This window comes from Acomys minous (genome assembly GCF_964271855.1).
Source record: "Acomys minous genome assembly, chromosome: 11".
Taxonomy (NCBI): domain Eukaryota; kingdom Metazoa; phylum Chordata; class Mammalia; order Rodentia; family Muridae; genus Acomys; species Acomys minous.
The window spans coordinates 50402288-50416078 of NC_140492.1; the positions used below are offsets into that span (position 1 = coordinate 50402288).

A 13791-nucleotide genomic window follows, 5' to 3' on the forward strand; every position below is an offset into this window, starting at 1 on the left:
GATGGCCGAAAATGACAGAAATTACTTTTTGGTGATGTGAAAAATGAGTCCCCAAAGGCAAGCAGTACTGCCGCCTGGCTTCCTTCATTAGAGCTCAGGGTGGCAACATTAGATCCCACTCCAGTAGGCTTCACTGGGGAGTGTGGGAAGTGAATTACACACAAATTTCATCACACAGGCTACACACTGATTACAAATAGCCAGGCTTGGGGTTGACTGTGACTTTCCTTTTTTCTTCTCTTTTTAAGCTCGGCTGCCTCTGTGGTGGCTCTGAAAGTGTATTTCTGAGGGAGGACAGGAAAACGCGAAGGAGCGCAGTAATAAGTTCTGTTCCTTGTCGCTCGTCCTACCCATTACGGACACTGTTACTGCCCAGGAGGAACATTTTCTGCTTAGAGAAAGAACTACCTGACAGTCTTGAGGAGCCATCGATGGCACTTAGAGAAGCATCATCTTGGTGGTTCCGAGGGCCACGAAAGGGAAACCGATGGAGAGCCTCTACGGCCTTACGGTACCTCAGAAAATGACATGCTACAGGGTCTCTGGATCGAAAGTGGTGACTTGGAATCAAACCCACTGGCTGTGGACTACAGTTGATTCCCATCTCTCGCAGTCTCTCTTGAACTTCTATTTCTCTATTAGCTACTGGGGATAAGGGTTATTTTCCTGGATTCCTCCAGTGACTTGCAATATGTTCCCCCAGACACTGAGGACAGGAATCTGAAAGGTCACACCCGATTTATAAGCAAGCCAAGAAGGATTGCTTGCCAAAGGTGACCCCATCAAGAACGATAGCTTGGTTTACATTTCAGAGTTCCTGGGTGATTAATTGTTCTTTTGTTTAATATACGTAATTTTAATTTTCATCTGAAGAAGCCAATGTTCTGAATGTCCCAAATTATGATACAAACAATCAACGAGAGTACACAAGTGATCAGAATGTAACAGCTTGTAGCACCTCCTCAGCTACCCCAAGCTTGTAACAGGGATCTCTGAGGCAGGTAAAAGACCATAGCTAATCTCCCCTTCTAATTACATCTGAATTGTAACAAAATGTAAGACATATATGTAAATGTTTTTCAGGCAAATGTGGGGAATCCAATCGGTTATATGAAAACACACAAACTTAAAAACCAAGAAGTCCATCATCAGGAGTATTACTGCCAGACAATTTACTCATAGTAAAAGTACTTATTAAAAAAAATATATATATATATACACACACACAAAGCTATGTTAAGGCCTTTGCCATGCTTGCTAAGCTACTTGAACAAATACACGTAAAACTAAAAGGTAAATTTAGAGTAATTGATCAGGGTGATGGTCAAGTCACCAAATCATACTGACGCTCATGATTAAGGTGAGTCAGCCTCAGGTCTGGGATGCCAGGGATGTGGACACCTCATCGTTTGTAGTGAACAGTGAGAAATGGGTCATACTGTATGGCTGTGTTATGCTTGCATTTGGGTCACTTCCTGTCAGTCTCACCTTATTGCTTTTCTTATTTTATATCAGGAGCTTCCCATAAGAATGTAGATGTGGGGGGCTGGAGAGACAGCTTAGAGGTTAAGAGCACTGTTTGTTCTTCCAAAAGCCCTGAGTTCAATTCCCGGCAACCACATGGTGGCTCACAACCATCTATAGTAGGACCTGGTGCCTTTTTCTGGCAGACAGGCATACATGTAGGCAGAATACTGTATAAATAATGAATAAATCTTTAGAAAATGTAGATGCGAGACAAGATTTTATTCTCCAATGAAATTACTCGTACTAACTTTCTAAATCAATATCTCAATTTCTTCAGGAATTGTCCCATACTACATCATGACCCCCACCCAATTGGCACATCAACCTTAACTTTGATGTGATTTCTTATATGAATAAAAAACCTCTCCAGTGAAGCTCACCAAAGCCTATATTGTTTCTAGGTCTACTGGTAATTTTTGTTGTATTGTTACTTTGTTCCATGAAATATCTAATTTGTTGCTCCTAGTATCTTTCTTCCAGAACTTTCTGCTCTTGGTTTTCTGGAAACCCAACTCAACAGACTTTCCTTACACTTCTGGTTATGTTAATTTTGGGGCTTATTTTATTCTTGTTTCTTAAAAGCCTATCTTTCAGGGCTTGGCTGTTTTCCTATCTGTCCTGTCAGTTTGCCCATTTCAGTGATCTTACCCGCTTTGTACCTTTAGAAGCCATATCATTGATGACGTCACATTGGAAGTCATCTTCAGCCCAGATTTCTTCTAACATTTTTACACACACATTTCTGACTGGCTAATCTGTATCTTCATTACATGCCTCACAAATACGTTACAGTGCCATCTACTTTTTCGTGAAATGCTTGTAGTTTATCATCTTGGTGAATGTTGTTGTTATGCAAAGAGATGCTATGGGTTTTTGTTTTATTTTGTGTTTGCCTGGGCCATAATATTAGCATAAAAGAGAAAACCAGGAGAAACCAACCAACCAAAAACAAAACAAACAAACAAAAAAACCCAAAAAAACAAAAACAAACAAAACAAAACAAAAAAACCCCCAAACCTCAAACCATCTCTTTTGACTGTGCTTTCTCTCTTGACAGTACTTTCTCTCATTGTCCTCATATAGAATTGACTCTATGTTTTAACTATTTCTCTGGTTCATTCAGCACCCTGTTTTTACTGTACTCTGCTTTGTTTCAGACCTGTTTGTACTTCACTCTATTTTGTTTCAGACATTGTTTCTACCCCTCCTCCTCCTCCTCCTCCTCCTCTTCCTCCTCCTCTTCCTCCTCCTCCTCCTCCTCCTCTTCCTTCTCCCTCTTCCTCCTTTTCCCTTCTTTTGTGGGTGAGGGGTGGGGCTTGAATTATTGAGAATGAATTAAATCTGGCTCCATGCCCTTAGACTTCTCCTCATGTTCACTGCCATATATTTTCCACACCACAGCAAAAAGTTTGTAAACTTTAAGTGACTATAATATCCCTTGATTAATATTGCCTTCAAGATTTGATTCCAGTTTCTTACTGTGTTTCAGAGCTCTTTCTGGTTGCTTTTTCTTTATCTTCCCAGATTCATCCCCACCCCACCCCCTTTGCATCACAACTTCCAAAGTAGATGTTCAGAGCTAAACAACTTTTAGTTCCTGGAATAGGCAACCTTTACACTCGTACATTTAGCATTCTGGTATTTCTGCATAGAGTGATCTTCTTTGTGTTTTTATATGTGGGTGGCATATCTCCTGCTTGGGCTTTAGCTGCTAAGCCTGTCTTCTGACTTTTATTCTGAAATACTTTGGAGTCATTCTCCACCTCCGTCTATACCTCCCCAGCCCATGAAGTCCTATTGGGTGAAGGACTGGCTCCTATGTTCTCACAGACCCAGTGAGAACCACAGCACTGTTTCTCCAACACTATACAGAATCATAACTTTTAGGTGACTTTCCTGCTAATTTTAGTCAATTTTAAGGGCTAGGTGGCAAGTTTTCTCAAGCACTGAATCCTGATACTTGAGATATGATAGGTGCCAACCAGTCTTTGGAAAAACAAAACAAGAACTTCAACTCTATACTCATCTTCAGACTTAAACACCTCTTTCTCTGTGTTTCTGTCTCTTTCTGTCTGTCTCTGGCTCCCCCGCTACACACACACACACACACACACACACACACACACACACACACACAAGAAAGGCCACACATCTATTTTGCCCATTAAAATGTGGCTTTTGGCAGCATTTCTCTTGCTATCTCTCTAGTCATCTATTTCACTGTTAACTTTTTTGACTGTGGGTTTTCATATTAAGGAGGGTGGTTTTATGTGTTTAAATGGATTTCACTATGTCCTCTGTCTAAGACTTCCAGTTCTGGGGCTACCTTGTGTACTACCAAGCTTGACAGACATCTTTGACTTTTCTTTATCATCATCATCATAAACAACAACAACAATAACAACAAAAAAATTTCCATGGCATATCAGTGTGTATTTTCAGAATATAAAAAACAGAAGAACTTGGTGTCTTAAGTTTTCCGTTACAGGTTTTCTAAGTTCTAACTCCCTCTGTGTAGTTATTTTCTTTTAGTTTTCTTTTGTTCTTTCCTGGAAAGAATGAGATAGAGACAAAACTTTCCCAATCAGATGATTTACTAGTTTATTTCTAAATTTCTGTAGAAGCTCATAAAATTTATATTTACAAACATCACCAGTACCATCAAGGTTCAAAGGCTTCATTTTATTTCCTCCTAAAAACTTTATAAAGGTTCTGGAAAGTAAAATATGTGTCTTATGATTAGTGCTGCTTCAAACATGTGGACAGAAGAGATGCAATGGGTGAAAAAGATATCACACAACTAATGAAAACAAGCCCAAAGTAATATTTCTTGTATTTTCTAAAATGATTCTTCTTCTATACCACATTTATTTCTATAAAAGTGATGGAACATTACATTTTCACTTTCTCTTAATCCTCAGTAGGTATGACTACCTAGGAAGCACAGTTTACATGATAAACCTATTTGTACTAGCAAATATAAATTAATTTTAAAAGCCACTGGAACATTGATTTATGCTCAATCCTTGAGTCATTCCACCAGTGTGAATGGTTTGTTTTCTTTGGGGGCCATTGCCTAACGACTCTTTTTCATAAGATATTAGTGAGATTTATTATCTTTTCCCACATGCAACACCATCATCCATTTGTTTAATGTTTTCAACCAATCCAGTTTCAGTAACACCTCCGATTTGTCTGCATTATTTTGTTTTCTTAGTGACTAATGGGAGCTATTTAGCCTGAAAGGAAGTGACCTTTTGATGTCTTGGTTCAATTTTCCACAATTTATTTTCTGACTCTTAATTTTGTTTGTCATTATTTTTCTTTGCAGAAGTTTAACAATCCTTGACTTTATATGTATTAAGTTTTTTATCGTCTCTTTTAGTGTGTGTGTGCGCACAATCCTTTTACAAAATATGATCAGTTAAATACTTTTCACTAAGTTCTTCTTTCACCTATTTGTTTCTTATTGAAACATTTAAAACATCTACAAATTTATGTATCATATGAGAAGTAGTAACATTTTCTCTATCCCTTAAATTTTATCTAATCTCCTCAATACCATTAGGTAAAAATTGTAAAATGCAGACTATATTAGTTTTCAGACTTCTCCCAGAAAGTGCTGTAAACTAGCCAGCATAGTCTTTCTGGGAAGCTTGTAACTATAAACCTTACTCACCATAACAAATATTTTATCAAATCATTTAAAAACATGCCATTAACATTTTACATACCCTATAATTATAAGCTCCTATAATACACCCCATTATTATGAGATAATTTAAGGATAGGAACTATTTTCACTAATGACAATCTTTTATTTATTTATTTAGATAGATAGATAGAAAGATACATACATATATACTTAAATAATATGTTAAAGCAATGTGCATTTTTCCTACTCACTACAAACTTAATGGTGGCTTTTATATAATACTACTATCTGATAAACTTAAACACATCCATTCCTATAGTTGTGCAATGAACCAGCATCAATCAAGATTATTACGTTATCAGCCTGTCACTGCCAGCCGGTTTCTACTATAACTCCTCTTCTATTTCTTCTCCTTCCTCATTGGAATGCCAACTTCTGTGAGCTCAGAGCTGACACATCTTTATCCTGTTAAGAGTCCCCTTTCATGCGATGTTTTACTTTGTTTAATGTCTCAGGTGGTCGCGGGTATGCAGGCTTGGGATCCCAGCTACTTGGTAAGCTAATGCAGGAGGACCATGGCCCGCTTTGTCTACTGAGTTCAAAATCACCCTAGGAAGCTTGGAAAACCACGTATTAAAATAAGAAGAGGGACAGCTCAGTAATGGATGCCTGCCTAGCATGTGAAGCCTCGAGTATTTCCCAGAACCTCTTTCTTCTGGTAACACACATTTGGGGAGACCACTGCCCACATAGGAATTTCAGTCAGTTGACCCATTCTTCCTTGGCTGGACAGTAGACATATAATCTCTGGGACATCCAGATTTGCCTTCCTTAAATATGGTTCTTAGAAATAACTCCAGGGAGGAAGTAATTGATTTAATCCATGGCAAACTATTAATAGTCAAATCTGCTCCTCTCTGTATCTATCCCTTTTCCATGTCTATGTCCTCTTGTAGTAGGTAGCACACATCTTTCCATCTCTGGTCACACCAGTGCTTTTGCTCATAGGATGGCAATACCTAGTTCACAAGTGGAGTTGTGGGAGCTGTCAGCACACCTGGATTTGCTGGCACTTCTGGCTTTGCTACTGCTATAAGGACATGGTCAGATGAGCTTCTTGGATATCAAGGGAATGTGAGAGGGTAACAGCTGAAATGTACCGCTTAAAAAAAAAGCAGGGGCCTAATTAACGTGCTTTTAAGATGAGCAATAAATATCCCTTAAATACAGTTGCATTTCAAATTGTGTGGGACATAATTATATTAAATATATTTGCTATTTACCTAAATTTTAAATTTAATGGATTATCATATATCCACTAAATCTGGTAAAGCAAGGAGCAGAGCCTCATAGTAAAATCTAGGCTATTTGAGATGAATGGTACAGGCATGAGAAATAAAGGGGCATCCTTGGCTCATCCTTCTGAGTGTTGGAATTGTTTGCTCAGTAGAAATAGTTAAGTCACACCACAAAAGGTCCACTGGAATGAGAATATTAGTTTTTACTAGTTCTTGCAATTCTGGACCTCAAAAGATGCTTCCCCTCTGCTTTCCATGGTAAAGACATTCTGCCTTTTATTTGAGTCTGTGAGCTAATGTCCATATTTGTCCCCATTAATCCCCACCTTCTTCCATCAAATTAGCTAGGTAGCTGGTTTCTATTGCTTAAACCAGGAATATTAAATTTGCAAAATTAAAAGTGGCCACAAGGGGAAAGTTTGAACAGTGGCCTTTCAGTCAGCATTGATTCTTCTCTGTCAGTAAATTTTGCTTTAAAATAATGTCTGTGTAACTATGTAACCCATCTGTGCATGGTTTGCCTCCCTCTTACCCTCAGCCTTGCATGGTGCCTAGTGAACAGGATAATGGGCCAAAGCAAAGCAAACAGTTAGTTCTACAGTAGGACCAGCAGTGATCAATTGGCCCATTTCCATATCTCAAATAATTTGATTTTATTATTTGTATGAGATACAAGGCACTACACTTTGCTGTTGGTACAATTTTTGCTTTGCTTTTGAAATAGGATTTCAGAATCTCAGGCTGGCCTCAAATCTATTTCCTACCTAGGAAGATTATTTTGAACTGCACCATAACACCTGGCTTTGTTTTTTTTTTTCATTGAGTGCTGAGAATTGAACTCGGAACCTTGGCACACAAAAGGCAAGTGCTCTGTCACTGAGCTCTGTCCTCAGCTCCCAATGCCATTCCCAATAGAACCGGTCTCAATTTCTGTGAATCCATAGTTAAGGTAAGTTACAGTGTGGAGTAGTAAAACCCATGCCAACCGGGACTCAGGAGCTCAGCCTGAGCCAGCTTGGTGACATGATAAGGCCCTACGAAACCAACACAAAAAAAAAGCAAAACACATTCTCAGCTCCTTGGTGTCTTAAGTTTCCTTAGACACAGACAGAGAGAAAATGAACTGCATCGTCTGTAAACGCAACTAAGAAAGACTGGGTCCAGAAGCATATGGGATGCTTGTTGAGCAGCATTTAACTTTAGTAAATATGATCCCCAGAGTCAACAGCAAGAAGACAAATGTACAAGTAACACATAAACGCCATCTTGTGAAACATCAAACTTCCATCCAGCTTGGCATTTTGCTTCTGAAAAATGCCACAGAAATGTGTTTTGCTACATGGTGTAGAGTTTCCAGGATGGATGACAGGACAGGAAAATGCAGCACATTGTGCTCAACTGAACACCAGAGGAATCTCGCCCCACTCTGTTCTGAAAACATTCCACGGTGCTCCAAAGGCCTCTTGTGTTTGTTTTTAAACCCTCGATGAATGGATTAATAATTATATTTAATCTCTGAGATTCTTTTCTAGATACTCTAGATAATGGAAGTAATGGATGATTTTGATGCTGGGCAGTATTAGTGGTTTGATACTAGGGTCAAATAAAGGAATGACTGTGAACTAGATCTGTAAACTTAAAAAAAAACCTCTGTAAATAGAACTATTATTAATATATGCTAAAACAAACTAGTAAGTCAATGGCAGCTTAACCCTTCCAGGATTATATAATAAAATATTCATTTCATGCTATTGGAATTCTAATTATATATTTTTAAATTGTTTTTGGTATGTGATTTTTTTTATACTAGATCCTTATATTACCAAAAAGTATAAGTGATTGCTATCATACCTAATTAGTGATTAATACCAGCATTAGCAATAAATCACTGTAAAAGTATGTGCTGAGTTCTTCTCTACTACTGGGCAGAACTATGTCAATATGTTCTGCCCTTTTCTTCAATGTCCTTTTCATTTTATGCCTATAATAAAATATGACTATGATTGTGAACATTTACAACCATTAAATTAAGCTTCACCAACATATTTGAAAACAACTCACAGCCATCCAAGAAAAGTTCTCCGGTTAAAATTTGCCACCATTACATGCTTGTAATGGTCTTGGTAAATATAGGTCTTCTTTAATTTGTTGTTGTAAAGAACAGATGTTGCCAGGTGTTATTTGAGACTAAGAAGTGTTAGGCATTATCCTAGAGCTGGCAGGGAAGTCTCCTTCCACAGGTGTTGCCCTTTACTCCTATTGAGCCCATTTATTAAACAGGAAACTGGTGGGCTCTGTAGGAGCAAGACTCCAAATACGCACACAGGCCATGGTAAACAGGAAGAGTTTGGAAGCTGTGGGTCATAGAGAAAGCCATCAATGTGGCTCTTTATGCATGCACTGGTCCAGACAACACAATATAGGGGGAATGATATAATTATTAGGGGCGGCCGGTATGTACAGAACAGTGGTAGGTATGACACAAGACAGTGCAAGTCTGTGAGAATGTGGGAAAGTCAGAAAACTCAGAGTGAGCCTGAACATAAAAAGGATGCATTCAGGATCAGAAAGATGGCTCCGTGGATAAAGGCGGTTGGTGCCAGGTATTCAGACCTGAGTTTACTTCCCAGGACTCACGTGGGTATTCCACAAGTAGTTCTCTGACCCCACACAGGAGCGTTGCAGAACACATGCACCTCCCTGCCGCCATATAAGTGAATCAAAACGGATTGAGAAAAGTTCTGAGTGATAGAAGCAAGTGTGATGTGGTTTGCATTATGCCGACCACAGCTACTTTCTGAAGCAACACAGTCACAAAGAAAAAAATAATAATACTTATCTTCTTTTAATCCAACAGAAGTCATTTCTGACCTAAAAGTTAGCGCCTGATGTCTCCCCTACCACAGCCCTCTGAGATTTGGCTGACATTTGCTTGTACTCTCCTCTCTGGACCCTTTGAGAAGTACTTTATCACACTCTTGAGGGGTCCTCACAGTCTCTGGCACTATCCAGGACTGTCAAATTTACAATACAATGGTCTTTAGAAACACGGTCAGTTACAACGATCAAATGGGGACAGTTAATTTGGGTTAGGCTATTGTAAATGCCTCAAAGAAAGTAGCAACTGGACAAAGAACTGTTATGCAGCCCGTTGCTTCTGTACAACTCAGCCGATGGATGCTTTCTTATCATAATGTGTGTGCTATGGATCGTGGAATGCCCAAATTCTGCTACATTAAGTCTATCTAAAAGGGAGATATATTAAATGATAGGCTTCCTCCCCTCCGCCCCTATTTTTATTAAATGTTTAGAGTGACCCTGTGATCCAAATGTGTGGGCTGCTTTAAAAAGGGACGAGTTTCCAGATGCCAGCAGGGGCATTTGTGACCAGCTGAGGCCGTCCATTATTGCTGCTTCGGCAATAGATACACTCTCTGTGGGATGTCAAGTGGCTGGTTCTATAGAAGGGTCATTGCCTTGCTAAATAAGTGCAAATGGTACCATTCTGCTTCTGTTCACTGAGGCTTCATTTCCTTAGCAACTCAGCATCCTCTTCAGCCACACAGAGTCCCCGATCCTTATTCCAGCTGTTTGGCATTTGTTTTTGTTAATCTGGATAAGCTTCCAGATGTTGATGGGAAGGAGGCGACTGCTAGCTCCCATTTATAGCCTCAGAATATCTCCTCAGTTTCTCATACTTACAAAACAGGGTTTTTGATAGTGTCCAACAAGAGCAGATGGTTCTTTTTGGCAGGTAGAAGAGTATGGAGCAGAGGGAGGCTCAAAAATATTAGGTTACCTCAGGTGGGTGACAAATAGCAACTGGGGGAATTCCAGGCACCGGGAATGAGTTGTACCCTAAGACTTTATCGGAGAAAATAGAAGTGTTTCTTTCCCTGTTTGTATATTCCAAGGGGTTTGCTTTTCTATATTGAGGGTGCTGTTAGCTGTAATTCTTAGAGTAGATAAAAATTCTACTTGTGTTATTGCAGCTACTAAAACCCACCCTACCTCCTAAGCAAGTCTCCAAAATTCAGTTATCAACCATGGCATAACTGTAGAGGCCGCAAATTAGTTCATGGAGAACCAAAATAATTTTTTCTCTGCTGCATTATTGTTTCTTAAAAATGAATGTGTAAGAAAAACATTGCCTAGACCTCATTATTATGAATAGTTTAGCCACGAAAAGTTCACTATGAATGGGAAGTTCTTCACATAAAAAGCAGAAAGGATCTTAAGGCTGAGAGGTAATCCGTAAATATCCAGAAAGCAGAAGTACAAGGGTTCAGATATAATATCCTGTCCATTGTGCCTAACGACAACAAAAATCAATGCCACTTTGAGCACCTAGAAAATGAAAAAGGATTGGGCTGGGCATGGGCCATTGTGAAGAGAAGTGAAACAGTTGGATTGTGATGCAGAGCAGACGCATTTTAGTGGCTCGAAAACTATCAAGAAATTAATAATAGTCACGCTCACATGTTCAAACTGGTTTGCTGTCATGTCATCTCATTTCAGTTTATTTTGGGAATCAGAAAAGTGGGAGATATAGAGATATCTGTGGTATTTGTACCAAACCCTTGAGCTTAATAATTTCGTGCCCGTGTTACTAGTTCTGATTCTGTTTTCCTCAATGCTTAAGGTATATGTTGTTCTTTGTGTTGAGGAAGAAGCTGGACTGGAACAGAAACCAACAAGGAGACAGGACTAAAATCTGTGTAGAACACAATGGTGGTTACAACAGTTGATTCCTACCACTGTTCCAGGGCCCAGTAGACAGAATATTCAGAAATAGAACAAAATGGGTGGCAGGTTCTAGAATTGTTTTCTTTGCATTGCTCCTGTTCAAAGCTTGCCACAAGCTATTTCTGACAGGCCATGCAACAGTCACATTATTTTGTTCTAAACTAACAGTTACCATCGTGAATAATTCATTTCAATTATAATTTTCCTAAAATTATTCCTAGTGGAGAAAGATAAAGGAGATTCTGCAAAGGTTAAATAAAGGTAGGGAGGTAGACATTTCCTGCTATTCTAAATCGGTTGAAGAATTCCAGAGAGGTAAATAAAGTTGGGAAGGTTTTCAGGTAAGGCATCGAAAACAAACAAACAAACAAGTAAAAAACCAAAACCAAACCAAAGCAAAAACAAAAAGAAAAAACAGAATTGACAAATTTGAGTTAAAATTCCTCCTGCGAGTCTTTGCTTGGTGGAGCAAATGACTGTTCAAGAATGAAAGACAACATAGTAAAAAAAAAAAAAGTGGCAAGAAATAATAGTAATGATGCTAATAATTAATAATTCTTCTGGGTAACACCATACGATACAGTTTACAAACCAGGAGTGTGTTTGCATTATTTGGTCCCTTCTCCAGCTCTGGTGCTGCTACTACTTTGTGCCCATTGCTTGGGTAATGAAGCTCAGAGGGATGGTTGTTCTCCATACCAATATTAGAAAGCCAGAAAGAAATCATCAAGTTGATGATGAGCTCCACTGATTGTATAGGGAAGCCTTATGGAGATCCTTGATATTTCAAGTTATCACTGACATGCGAGATGCTATATTACGGACTGAACTTAACAGCTGCCAATATAGTATCCAGGGAGCAACCAGAGAGCAGAAAGCCTGGATATATTGGCATTTATGTCGAGCACAGAGGTAGAAATGCCAGCGATGGTGGAGAGCCTATAAGGGGTTGGTTTACTAAAGTTCTTTTTTCTTCCCTGCTATTTCAGTTATAATAATATACAGTAGAGAATTTGGTTTTCTGGTTTTGAGGCACTTTTCTAAATAATGGTGATAATATTCGTATCTATGGCCAGAAAAGATTAAGCAACTTTCCAGTGGAAAATGGATCCTCTTACCCAAGCCTCTTTGCTGCTGGCATCAAGTTTCCCTTTCCAGTTTGCCCATGATGAAGTAGGCATTCTCTCCCCACCCCTATCCTCTTACAAGGAGCGCACCATCTCTGCTTCAACACATGACATCAGATGGGGGTGAATCCCTCATTAATCTTGGCTAGATGTAAAGTTAGACCTGGAGGGGCCTGGGGCCCCACCTGCTTGTTCAGAGCCCTCAGCATGTTAAGGAGAAAATGTTAAAGATTCTTCTTCTCGTGCTTCTGCACCCTGCCGTGATGTTTTATTCAAAGCGCCTAGTCCTTAGGAAACAAACACTGCCTGTCAAAATCTTGCCCACCTGGCTCCCAGTCTCACACATAAGCATGCACAACACCTGTGTTTAGGAGAGTTGATCAAGTCTCACAAAAGGCAGTCTCCTGGTAGCACACTGTGGGGCTGGAGCACTCCAGCAAATGATTTGTGAGTCAGTGTGACCCTCTGCGACTGCGTTTGTATCCATCTCGCTGTGCTGTGCTTATTCTACATGATGTGTTCACTGACCCTTCCAGCTAGAGACGGTTTTAACTTCTACTGGAACTCTGGGCTCATATAGGAAAAAGATCTGACTGTGGAAAAAGTAGGGAATGGAGGACCCTGCAAACAGATGCCCCTGGGACAGGTCGGAATTAGCAGACCTTCCGGGAAGGAGCAGGGGCTTTTCTCTTCTTAGCTTCTGCCTCAGCTCTGTGTTACGTATTGCCCCTAATATAGGAGGGTAGTAGCCTTTCGACCATAGGTCTCAACTAGAACTCTGAAGAACACAAAAGCGTTTCTCTTTGTGGACTGAGACCGGAGAAGAGAACCAGCTACTCTCCACGTCTCTGCCCATCATCTGTGTCTTGTAAGGCGCACAGAGGGCAGAAGCAAATCGAGAATCCAAGAAGAGGCTATCTAGGAAGTCGGGCATTGGCGCAGCCCGATTTGCAAAGTCTTTGTCATCTTCCTCATTTCATCTGACCACAGGCACCTGACAGAATGGCTTCTTCATAAGCCGCTGACTGAATAAGAGATTGACACGGGAGCAGCTAGCAGGAGTCTTGTGTTTTTCCCAAATCCAGCAGCTCCAGATGGACTGAGAACCAAGCCTAATGGCTGTCCAGAATATATATATATATATATTCTGATGTCTTTTTCTTTATAACCCATGGGGAAAGGACAATCCACTCACTCTGTACAATATTCTAGTTCCCCTTATTGTGGCCTCAGGAAGAGTCTACACTTCTCTGGAAAATATCAAGCTTGAAAGATGTGGCTGCTGAGAGCCTTTGACTTTCATGAGTCAAACTTCCCCATACTGGTAACACATAGTTCCTAACTTGATAAGTCTCCCCATAGCCGGCAGGATAAGAGAGTGAACAACTTACTAAAATCTTCAGCACCGTAGGTAAAATTATATGAAAAGAGAGTCAGG

At 39.7% G+C, this 13791-nt stretch overlaps 1 protein-coding gene across 3 annotated transcripts in view; it reads right to left on the bottom strand.

Annotated features, from left to right (window-relative positions):
* Nucleotides 1–13791, bottom strand: part of LSAMP (limbic system associated membrane protein) — a 2140464-nt gene that overhangs the window by 231076 nt on the left and 1895597 nt on the right. The gene's annotated exons all lie outside the window — the stretch shown is intronic.